This window comes from Corylus avellana, chromosome ca1, assembly GCF_901000735.1.
Source record: "Corylus avellana chromosome ca1, CavTom2PMs-1.0".
In the NCBI taxonomy this organism is placed as follows: Eukaryota; Viridiplantae; Streptophyta; class Magnoliopsida; order Fagales; family Betulaceae; genus Corylus; species Corylus avellana.
The window spans coordinates 29,511,723-29,523,604 of record NC_081541.1 but is presented as its reverse complement, the minus strand read 5'-3'; the positions used below and the strand labels follow the sequence as shown (position 1 = coordinate 29,523,604).

General features: G+C 38.1%; 1 protein-coding gene and 2 pseudogenes across 1 annotated transcript in view; 2 read left to right on the top strand and 1 right to left on the bottom strand.

The window, feature by feature from the left end:
* Positions 1-11,882, top strand: part of LOC132167697 (calcium-dependent protein kinase 26) — a 92,112-nt gene that overhangs the window by 28,850 nt on the left and 51,380 nt on the right. The window lies entirely within an intron of this gene.
* LOC132183618 (calcium-dependent protein kinase 26-like) lies at positions 40-5,823 on the bottom strand (annotated as a pseudogene).
* Positions 10,305-11,882, top strand: part of LOC132169383 (regulatory-associated protein of TOR 1-like) — a 9,200-nt pseudogene continuing 7,622 nt past the window's right edge.

Here is an 11,882-nt window from a genome sequence, read left to right as displayed (position 1 = left end):
AATGAAAACAGCAATGAATAATTTAGCAACTTGAAAAGCTGTAAAACTTTGCTCTTGGAAGTCTATAAAGCTTATACATAATATACACATATTTTCTTCAGTCATACAGCATGATGAATACATTACACAGTAAATTCTCAAGCACAGAACCTCTGGGACCCAAATCTTCTGTAACACAAGATAAGGTTTTCAAACCAAAGAATTGAAATTGTTTCTCAATATTCATTAAAAATAAAAAATAAAAATTGTTTCTCAAAGCTTCATCACTAATTTTCTTCTGGCTTTCCTGCACAGCAAGCCGATGTGCCAAGTCAGTATACAGGACTGCAAGTTTAGAAGCTACAGCTTGATAATCATAAAAATAAAGAGGTCTTTTGGATGTTAATAAAGAAAGCTTTTGTGCCCCAATTGTGTTCAGAGTTTGAATAAAATCATTATTGAAGGATATTAACTGTAAGACGTGTAAGTCATCTCTGCTGTGAGCAACCAGGACCCCCAGATTGAACCTTTGCTCAAATTCAGATTGTGTTGTATTTGCCTTCCAATTCTGTCATTGCCCTTTTCCATTAAAGCAACAAATTCACGATAATCGATCCTTCCGTCCTAAAACAACAAATATACAAAAGAACATCTGAGATTGGTCAACAAACTAAGAGCTCAAATAGATATAAAAAAGGAAATACATATTATTTGTAAGCTTTGACAAGCCATTCAAATTGTATTTGTTCAGGTTTAAAATTATATTAGAGTGCATGAACTTTTGTTGACAAAAGGTTCTCTGCTTAAAGAGAACAAAATGACTTACATTATCTTGATCCACATTTCTGATTGTATCTTCAATATCTTCAAGAGAAATACCACTCATGCTATGTTCTTCACAAGCCTGCTGGAGATCATCAATTGTAATGTAACCATTTCCATCCTTGTCAAAGTATTGAAATGCTGCAATAAGAAGTTCCCTGCCTTCTAGTTTGTTAAGAGGAATTGTTGCAGCTATAAATTTCCCATAGTTGATAGTCCCACTGTCGTCAACATCAACCTACACAGCTAAAATAACCCACATAAATAGAAAATAAGAAACCCACAAAACAATATTATAAGCACAATAATCCAATACAGCAATATCAACCATATATTACAATTTAATGTTTCTGTCCAATGTCCACCGATTTGCTGTTATGATAAAGGAAGAGACATCATAACTTCTTGAATTTCCCAATAAACTTTCAGACAATGCAAACATTATTGATTTCTAACCATGCAAATTTCCAATCAAAAGGCGCATTAAGTATGTTATGCAGAAATTGAGGGAGTCGACGTTCATCAAAAGTGGTACATACTTTGCACAAGTCTCCACCTTCAGAAAACCCCAACTAATATTAAAGAAGAACGTGACAAATAAGATACCTCAGCTCTAGTGCTACAATCACAAGTGCATACCATTAATGGAATGTGATTTTCAGGATCAACTTTAACCAAAGAATGATTTTCCAAGTCCCTCATCTAACATGACATCACCAACTTAATTGTCAATATAAATTACGAAATGATTATCCGAAACATAGAATTGATGTGGATTCCAATATCCTAAATTCAGCCGCAGACATGCAATATATCGGAACACAAATGAAACGATAGCATAGATACATTCAAGTTATGGACATAGGTCAACTAATTGAAACAAAAACAGAACTATTGAATCAAGAAGAAGAAAAAGAAGATGATGATGAAGAAGAAGACAAAGAAAATGAACAAAAAGAATTAGATGATGATGAAATACAAAACAAAGGCAATAAACAGATCACACAAGTATTAGCTATGAAACGAACTTCTTACGGCTTCCATGAGATGAAGTATTTCTGAATTCCTCAAGATAGAGCCATATCTTCGCAAACCAGCTTTCAGTTTATCAAATGTAATTTCACCACTGTTATCAGTATCCATCGCCTTAAAAATTTCTCTCAAACCGGCAAGCTCCTCCTCAGGAAGGCTTTCAGCTATTACCTGATAGCACAAAACAGAGACAAAAAAGTTCTGTCAATATGAATACTAGATTTGGTATTTAAAAAGAGCATGGAAAAACTCAACATCAAACATCAGTATGCTTTTCAAATAAACAGCTAAATTGGTGCAATCCTGTATCTAAAAGTGTACACACACAGCTAGCACACTCGGTGTGTGTGTGTGTTTTGTCCTTAATTATATTTTTATTCCCGAGTCATGCACCTGTACTTACCCATAAAGCCATCTTCTTTAACTTCTTCATTTCAGAGAACCGTTTTATACGAGAAAGTACAACTGGATCCGGTGCTCTATCAGGAGCAACTCCATCTTGACATATCCAAGGATGGCCTAAACAAACGCTTAAGAGAGATAAATCTCAATTCATCATGAAATTAGTTCAGATAACAAGTAAATGCAACCAGGCGCTTAAGAGAGATAAATCTCAATTCATCATGAAATTAGTTTAGATAACAAGTAAATGCAACCAGGTAGCAAACTACATTATTCTAATCTTTCAAAACTAGGAAAACTCTGAATCAGATGAAAGAAACATATTACAAATACCTATTCAAAAGCAGTAAGATGTAAATAAAAACAATAAATCACATATACTTGATTCAAACATATTACAAATACCTTATACAGTTCATTCAAACAGACTAAGGTTGCATTTATAAGTCTTTAAACATTGATTGCATAGTAGATCAACCTGCAAATCTACTTTACAAGGTCTAAAGTTCGCATAACACTGGAAAACACCCAAAATGTAGTGCCTCAGCAGCTTATACATTTTTTACAAAATGATGGTAATGCCTAGTAGTCATGCAGGATGTAATAGCAACATGGAAACACACATCAACAAAGGAAAAAATATCAGTTTAATGCATTCAGTCTACATTAGATTTCCAAATAATAGGGCAAGATCATGAAGAAAATGACAGAAAGGTTAAACATACATACAACTTCATGAGCAGTCAAACGTTCTGAAGGTTGAGAACATAACATTTTCCGGATTAGGTCCTTTGCACTGACAGATACACTAGGCCATGGGTTTGATTCTAAGTCAATATCTCCCATCAACACCACATCAAATATTCCCTGCTGTGTTTCTGAATTACAAAAAGATAAAGCCTTCAGCAAACACACACAAAATGAAATTTTCACTCGTTGGGGTAATATACCAAATCACACATACCTGCCCAAAATGGCGGCACATCACTTAGCAATATATACAGTATGACCCCTGCTGACCGTATGTCTGCTTCTGGCCCATAATGCCCATGGAGTACCTAGGGAGCGATGTAGCATGCGCTTGGAACCGTATAACAAGCACTTGGAGTCATATTCATGAAAACTTGGCCCTACAAATGAAGTGTTAGACTCAATAAAATTGTCTACAAGCAGGAAGCAGCAGCAATAACTTCACAAATTGACAATAAGTATCTTGTTAAGTCACCTGGTTTGAAGAAAGCAGAGCACCCAAAATCAACGGCTTTGAGAGAGGAATCATCATATCTGTCAAGCAACAAGTAGGTCTCAGGCTTTAGATGCCTAAGCATAACCCCAAACGATTGGCAAGCATCAACAACCTCTACAATGATCTTTCCCAATTCAGCAGCCTTCCTCTCCATGTAATGCCCCCTCTTGATGGTCTGGTCAAACAAGTCAACACCACTACAAAGCTCCATCACAATATGCACATCCAAGGGATCCTCATAAGCACCCATGATGGTCACAATATTCTTGTGGCCCGCCAAATGGTGCATTATCTGAATCTCCCTCCTCAGATCCTCCACACCCACCTCAGAAGTCAACTTCCCTTTTGAGATTGACTTACTGGCATACTCAATCCCCGTGGCAATGTCGATGCATAAATAAGTAGTTGCTAATCTTCCCCGTCGTAATTCATGACCAAACTCGTAAAGATCATGAACGTTAGCAGTCTTATGGCCCGACACATAATAAGCTTGGTTGTCAACGCCACGCTAATGATGGCTTCTTCCTTGGTGGGAATAATGGCAGGTGAGTTTTCATCGTTGGAGAAGTGTTGGGCAACAAGCTGCTGGGTATTCGAGCTAGAATTGGAGTGGTCGGGATGGGTGTTGCGCCGATAAGATTTCCCCTTGGTAGATTTGCAGATTCCCATGTATGGAAGATATTGTTCCAAACTTCCAAACGACACAGCCCTTGAATTGCTTACCCATCAGCAACTATATATGGAAAACAAATGTGACACCATATACCCATAAAATAAAATTTTGAGTAACCAAATTCTCAAAACTTTATTTTTCCGACGGTGAGAGATAACCCCCACACCGATCGATCTACAATCCTTGGCTAGTGAAGACGAGTAAATCTGAGTTTTAAAAACTAGATCTAGATCTAAAACAAAACCGCCAGAAACGGAGTTTGGAAGAGAGTACAAAAAAGACACCGAACACTGCTACCATGAGAAAGAGAGACAAGAACAAAAACAGGAAAGGGGAGGAGGGAAGAACAGCGAAGAGCCATTCATCCCTCCTTTGTGTTTTCTCGTCGTTGGTGTCTCACACTGATTTATAAACAATCAAATATTTTATTATTCTTTTAATGAACAAACTTCCTTCCATTTCTCATAAACATCATTTTCTTGTGCAAGTTTGTAACACGTGTTACAGCATGGTCCATTTTCGTATATTTTAAACCTTGAGCAGCGCATGTTGGCTTGTCCCAAGAAGCCATCACAGACTCATTTTATCATTGTAGGAGAGCTGCCGAAGTAGAAGCTTTCATAAGTGAATGATAATCGGCTGATAGGCTATGTGTGCAATAAAGTGTGGTTTTGCTATGTTCTCCACAAATCATAAACATTATATAGTCGACTTATAACAAGTAATTCAATACATGTTATAATAGAAAATAAATTTAGGATTCCAGAGAACCAAAAAAGACCATAATAGAAAATAAATCAAATATACAAGACACAAAGATTTAAGTGATTCGGCTTAACAAGCCTAAATTCACTGATAGAGGCGACTTGGAGGAAATTCACTATTAAAAGATAGAGTACAAAGAGTAACATGGAGAAAATCACTTAAAACCCCAAGTCTCAATACACCCAAATTTCACTCACACAAAAAAATAAAATAAAATAAAACAACAAAAGAAAGAAAAAACCAACAAAAGAGCAAACTCTCTTTTTCTCTAAGACACTACAAACTGTGAGAAAAATAACAGAATATATTCTAAGAGAGGTTGACCTCCTTGGCTGTTTGTTTGATCGTTTCTCTTCTTGAATAAAGAATCGTTTGGGAATGGTGACTGTGTGTAGGTAGGGCTGGCAAAAAGGGTTGGCATGTCAAATTCATGTCAACCCAAACACGAAACGTTGAAGTAAATGTGCCGAACACCCAAACCCGAACACGACACGACACGTGAACACGTTTAAACGTATATATACAAATTTGAGATTAAAATAAAAAATAATATATATATATACGTGTCGACCCGCGGGTTGACATGACCCGACAGGTTTATTAAACGTGTCATAAACCCATTTATGACCCGAACCTGTTTAACCTAAACCCTAACCCTAAAATTACGTGTCGGGTTTGCGGGTCATGGGTTAAATTGCTAGCCCTATGTGTAGGTGTGTAGGTTGTCGGAGAACAACGCTTGGGCCCCACAAATCGGCAAAAATTAATGCTCTTTTAATAACATTAATAAAAAATAAGTAGATGGCGCCTCTAACAACAGAGAGCATAACACTCTCTTCTCTCTCCTCTAGAAATCTCCCAAGCTCCTCCTCGGCAGCCTTGGACGGCTTCCTCCCCCCCCTCCCTTTTCCCTCTATTTCCCTTTTCCTCCCTCCCCCTCCCTTTCTTGCTTCTTTAGAGGCCAAAATCGTCTCTTTAGAGATCCTATCCGCCTCCTCGGAGGCCTTATCTAACGCTTTAAGCGTTTTATCTCTATCCAAAAATTGCAACGCCCCATCCTCCACCGCAAAACCTCTGACCACCACCATCATCAGCTGCTCCAAGTTTGGGTTTCGCATTCTTCTTGAAAATTTTGGATATGTTTCTTTCAAAATCTGTTCTCTTGATTTCAGGAAGTCTCGGATGCTCACGAGCCACTCCACAGGGTTCCTGGCCGTCTCTGCCATTGTCTGCCACCAGCGTCCCCCCCATCCGGCCACCATGCGTCGAAGCGTGTTCAACACGTGCTGGAGCGTGAGGCATCTTTCTCGCCGCTCCACCTCCATCCACCACCTACGCCGGTCTCTTGGTTCCCTCATCGGCTCGTGGCCCTTTGCGTCTCCGACGTTGCTATTTTTTGGACATTTTACTCTGCTTTTCATCTTGTAGTTTTATTCTGTAACGTTGTTGTGTTGCTTTCTGTTAAACCCGATCCGGTTAGGCTTCAGACCCTTCGTAAGTGAAGTGGATCTTTTTTTCTTTTATTTTTGGAAACCTTTTTTTCCATTGTTACTGTGCATCTAAATCACCATGGCTTTTTTGAAAGTCTTTTTATATGCTTGATAGGGGTAGTCGTACTCCAGATGGTAGTATCCATCAGATTGCGCCGCAGCAAGGGTTTTCTTGGGCTACATTCGTAGATGACTTCCATCTTCACCTACTTTGAGAAGTTTGTAGTCTGTTTGGATTGGGTTAATTTGTCTAAGCTTGTTAGCTTTATGTGTCTGTCCTGTAACCTTTTTTCTGCTTTAATGGATTTCGGTTTGTTACCAAAAAAATAAAAAAATAAAAAAAAAGTAATTTTTACATATTTTAAAAATATGTCATTTTACTAGACTAATGCAAAAATTAGGCCCAAACCAGGATTTGAAGCTAATTATTGTCCACCAGGAGCATTTTCATTTAACTTTGTAATCTTTAGTTAAAATTTGGTTAAATGACTCACATTTTTAAGTTTAATTAGCAATTTTTTAAAAGCACCGCACAATAAACTCTCTAAATCTCACTCTATTCTATTTAAATATATTTTTCCCTCCATCTTTATTTTTTTTTATTCTTAAAAATTCCCATGTAGAGAGAGAAAAAAGAGGGAGAGAAGGGAAATAAATATAAAAATGCGTGAAAATGAGATACGAAGGAAGATCATTTCTCTAAATATAAAGTATAAATATGACAAAAATTATAATAGAGAATATGAAGAGAGCTTAAGGAAATGAAAGTTTTAGCTAAAATATCGGTAAGAGAATAAATTCTATCAAGCTTTAGTGTAAACCCATTATTTTACATCCTCTAATAAAAGTTTGACACGGCAACTTGAAATATTAAATAGAATGAGCATGGAAACACCAAATCTCGCAATTAAACTCATAGATTCAGAGAAATAGAGATTAGCTTGCTAACTGGTTTGTAGTTAATTCATACAAACCATTCTAATAAAGTGACACGTGTCCCCAAAGCATGTGAGATGCACATATATTTCAATAGCATGTGTTTTTCATATGTTTTTTTAATAGCATTAATCAAAAAAAGAGAAAAAATTGTTGTCAATATTTTGCCCATATTTTCCTGTATCATCTTACAAATCAACCATTAGATTTGTGAACTTATGTCAATTGTATACCCTACAAATCTAATAGTTGATCTATTGACTTTGTAAGAGAATATGAAAAAAAAAAAAATATGGGCAAATTATTGATACCAATCATTTCTCATAAAAAAGCATGTGATAATTACATGTTTTAAGGACACATGTTACTTTATTAGATTGATTTGTATAAATTAGCTACAAACCACTTTGTAGCTAATTTCTGTCCCTCAAAGAAGTATGTGAAACATCCAAACACAATCTTTTTCTTGTCTTTCTCTTTATTGGAAATCTATGCCTCGATCTGTCTCTGCTATGAGAAAATGATTTCCGGTGGTGAAAACATCTAGATTAATTCAGGACATGCCCTTCGTGAGCTCGGCTACATACAAGAGCTCAAGCGTGATCCCCAATATTCTCCGTACCCCTTTTCTTAGTTTCTTTTCTTGTTCCTTTGCTTTTGTTTGGCCTTTTTGTCCCCAATTCATACCAAAATATGAATTGGGTCAATGCGGTTAAGAGGAGAGGTGGGGACGCTGGTAGTGATGGAGGCTAAGAGGATAGGTGGGGATGCTGGGTCGTTAAAAGAGAAAATGCAGGAATTCAAAGCTTCAAAAATTTTCTTCCACGCTTCCAATAATTTTCTGGGTCACTAAACGAATTGTAGAGCAAGAGAGAGTAAGAAGAAATCACGAGTAAACCAAATTTTCTGGTAGATAAACCCGTTGAAAGCAGTCTTGAACTCCTTCAGAAAATTTGAGAGTATAAATTACCAAACCTCTTCCAGATAACTGCCCACAGCCTCATCAGCAATAGAAGGATCAACTATAAAATCAAAGAGTTCACGAATTGTCATAACAGCTGCACCATGTTTTTTTTAAAGAAATCCTGTTTAATTAACTCAGAAAAGAAAAACCTTAATTCTATGGTTTGTCTAAAATCCAATATTATTTTGGATTTAATCCAAGTTTTAGTTTTCCATTTCTACAATCTTTAATTTATTCCCAAGTTAAATGCCAAGATGTAGCGTCTCTCTCAGAGGCAAAAGCTTAAGGCAAGGCATTCACAGCCTACCCAAACTAATATACAGAAAGATTGTGCTTTTAAGAAGCAACAGCTTAAGGCAATAATTTCAGTCCCGTATGGATGAGAAGTAAGCTCCCATGCCTTATTTAAAATTCTGCCACAAGGAAGCATAACCACACATAAAATTCTGTAATAGCATTGTGAGCAGACATTTAAACAAGCCAAAAGTAACGAGTCCTCTCAGTAATCAGCACTCATGCTAGTTAAACAGGAAAGATAAATAAAAATACCTACACCACAAAAACTCACATCCAATAGTTCTTCTATATATACAAACGTGAAACGTCTTAACCTGGTAAGGCGGCAACAATATTAATTATAGTTTCTATAGTCATTGACCAATGCAAAAATCAAATTTCATTTCAAACTCATTACTTAAAAGCTCTAAAATTCTTACCCATTTTCGAAATAAAACAAAACAACCACCAATTGTAGATAAACAAACAAATCCAAACAAAAACCAAAGCAAACCCATTTAGGCAATTACATCATAAATAAAGAAAAATCTAATCCTCATATGTAAACATGTATAAATACCTTCTTCAACTCGGGGGGAATCGTCGGTGGTGTGACGTGGGTTGCGTTCAGTGGTGATGTCGTTCAGTGGGCGTCGCCGAGAAAGAGAGGAGTGTGGGAAAATGGGGCAGGTGAAATGGGTGGAGGTGGCTGCCCGAGCTGGTGCCGTGCCGTGGTGGGTGGGCTTCGCCGGTGCGTTCAGTGCCGGTGGTGGGCGGAGGCGGAAGGTGTGGGATGTGATGGGCGGAGGGGAGAGAGAGAGCAGAGTTTTCTGGTAGTTATGAAGGTGGGGTCCATTGTAAAAGGAAAATGAAGTTTGGGTAACGGTGTTAAGTGAGCAAGCTGGCGGCTTATATAAACTCGATTATTAAATGAAATGTATCACGAACACAAATCCTAAATTGAATATTCAACGAAACAATCTCAGTAACACATAATTAATTATAAATCTCATGATTATTAAAATCTTAAATTTGTATTTATATTTAGGAGTTAGAAAATGAAAAATTTTAGACTCTTCGTGATCAAAGAGAGAAAGAGCAATTATTAAAAAGACTCTGATTCAATTAGAGCAGACCTAAACGAAATGAAGAAGAATCAAGCAAAAACTATTGAGAGAGATTGCAAAAGGCAAAAACTGTTGAAGAATCAAACATACCCAAACACTATTACTACCTATCTGGTGAGCGAGAGTGGGATAGTAGGAAATGAGAGTTTAGGTGAAAGATGTGCTATGACTGGTGAGGGAGATTGAGAGAGACGTTGAAAAAATATTTTTTTTGTAGGGGGCATTGTCTCAATGTAGTCTGAATACAATCTGTTAACTTGTCCCACATTGCTAAGAAAATATCAATCCCCAAGTTTGTTTATCTATAAAAGGATGCATATCATCTCTCTTTGAAACCAAGTACTTTGTTGTATTGACTTACGCTCCATACTCAACTAGTTAGGCTAAACAAATGTTCATATGCAGGCTGGCTTCTTAAGCTATTTTTTTTTTTTTTTTTTTTTTTAAGAAAACATTAAATATAAGAACAGTTCGACTCGACTTATTATGAGTCTGATGAGGGAGTGTAACCAATGACCCCAAAAATGAGTAAAGTGTAACTCTCGAAGGTGATCCCCTTCGAGGGAGTAAAGTGTAATTTATGACCCCAAAAATGATTCACGGAAAACATTGCATACTTTTACTTAGAGGTGTTTTTATGAGCGTGTTTAAGCGCTTGTCTCGTTCCCACTATCTGCAGACTGCAACGCTCCTCACCTCGCAGCCGGTCACCGGAGAGACAGCAGCGCAACGGTCGTTTCACACGCTTGCACACCTCCACACCTCGTTTCCAGTCACCGGAGATACAGCACCGCACGCCGTTCAGACGGTCAGCGGCACTCCCCCGGAGCAACACTATAACAATTAACATCGCACCACTCAACCACCGGAGTAGCGCCCGCTCTCCCACTGCACACTTCGACGGAGTTCCACACCTTGTTAGAGCAACCCAACCACCATGTTAGGGCAGCCCAACCACCGGACGCAGCACTACAGGAAACGACTGAGCAATAGCCCACTGCCACACACGGCATCGCAATCCTCCCACTGCACAGCGAAACCTCCCAAGAAAGAACCGCTCTGATAAAAGGTATTTATCGGCTTTTGTTCTTTTTCCAAGTTTTGCTGAGCATTATTTGTGCCCTTGGTGTTTCATTGACCATTGTTTTTGTTAGTTTCTGGTTTGGGTTATTATTTTTCTCTTTTTGTAGTCACCATTTGTTCAATCTTCTCATGAACCTAAATCATTTGCTTCTCGGTAGCCTCGCCTTTTGTACAAATTAAAGATGTCGTGGGTATATTTTTTCCTGTTGTTTTTGCTGGGTGATGAGAGGATATGAATGAAAAAAGAGTTTCTTAGTGGTCATAGATGCTGTGAAAACAACGTCGTTCGGAGGAAGGGCTTGCCCATGGCCACTCCCAACTCACCTTAGCATTTCTCTGCGTTTCTCTTTTTTGTTTTCATAGTCACCATTTGTTCAATCTTCTCATGAACCTAAATCATTTGCTTCTCGGTAGCCTCGCCTTTTGTACAAAAGATTTGATGGGTCTAGTTTTTCCTGTTGTTTTTGCTGGGTGATGAGAGGATCTGAATGAAAAAAGAGTTTCTTCGTTGTCATAGATGCTGTGAAAACAACGTCGATCAGAGGAAGGGTTTGCCCATGGCCACTGCCAACGCACCTTTGGCTTGGGGGGCGAGCCCCCAGCCTGCAGCCCCCGAGGCACATGATGGATCCTTCAGCCTGAGGGAGAGCCCATTACCACCCTCAACTCAAAAGGAAAAAATATATATATATTATATGTCCGCACGGGAGAGAAAGAGATTCGAACTAGTGATAAACGTATTATGAAACGTAATTTCCAACCGATTGAGTTAGTTCTTGGAGACAATTAATAACATAATTTATTAGCGGTTGATCGACCCTCGTTTATACTAAACTCTGCCTCTATTCTTGTCCTTGTAATGCATATTTTCAGGGCCGTGTCGTTTGGATACATGGGCATCCGCGAATCTATCAAGGGGAAATCTTATCGGCACAACGCCCATTCAGACAACTCCAGTTCCAGCTTGAATTCCCAGCAGCTTGTTGCCCAACATTTCTCCAAAGAAAACGACGAACATAAAAACTCACCTGCCATTACTCCCACCAAGGAAGAAGCCATCGTTAGCCGTTCTGAAAAGAGAAGTTCA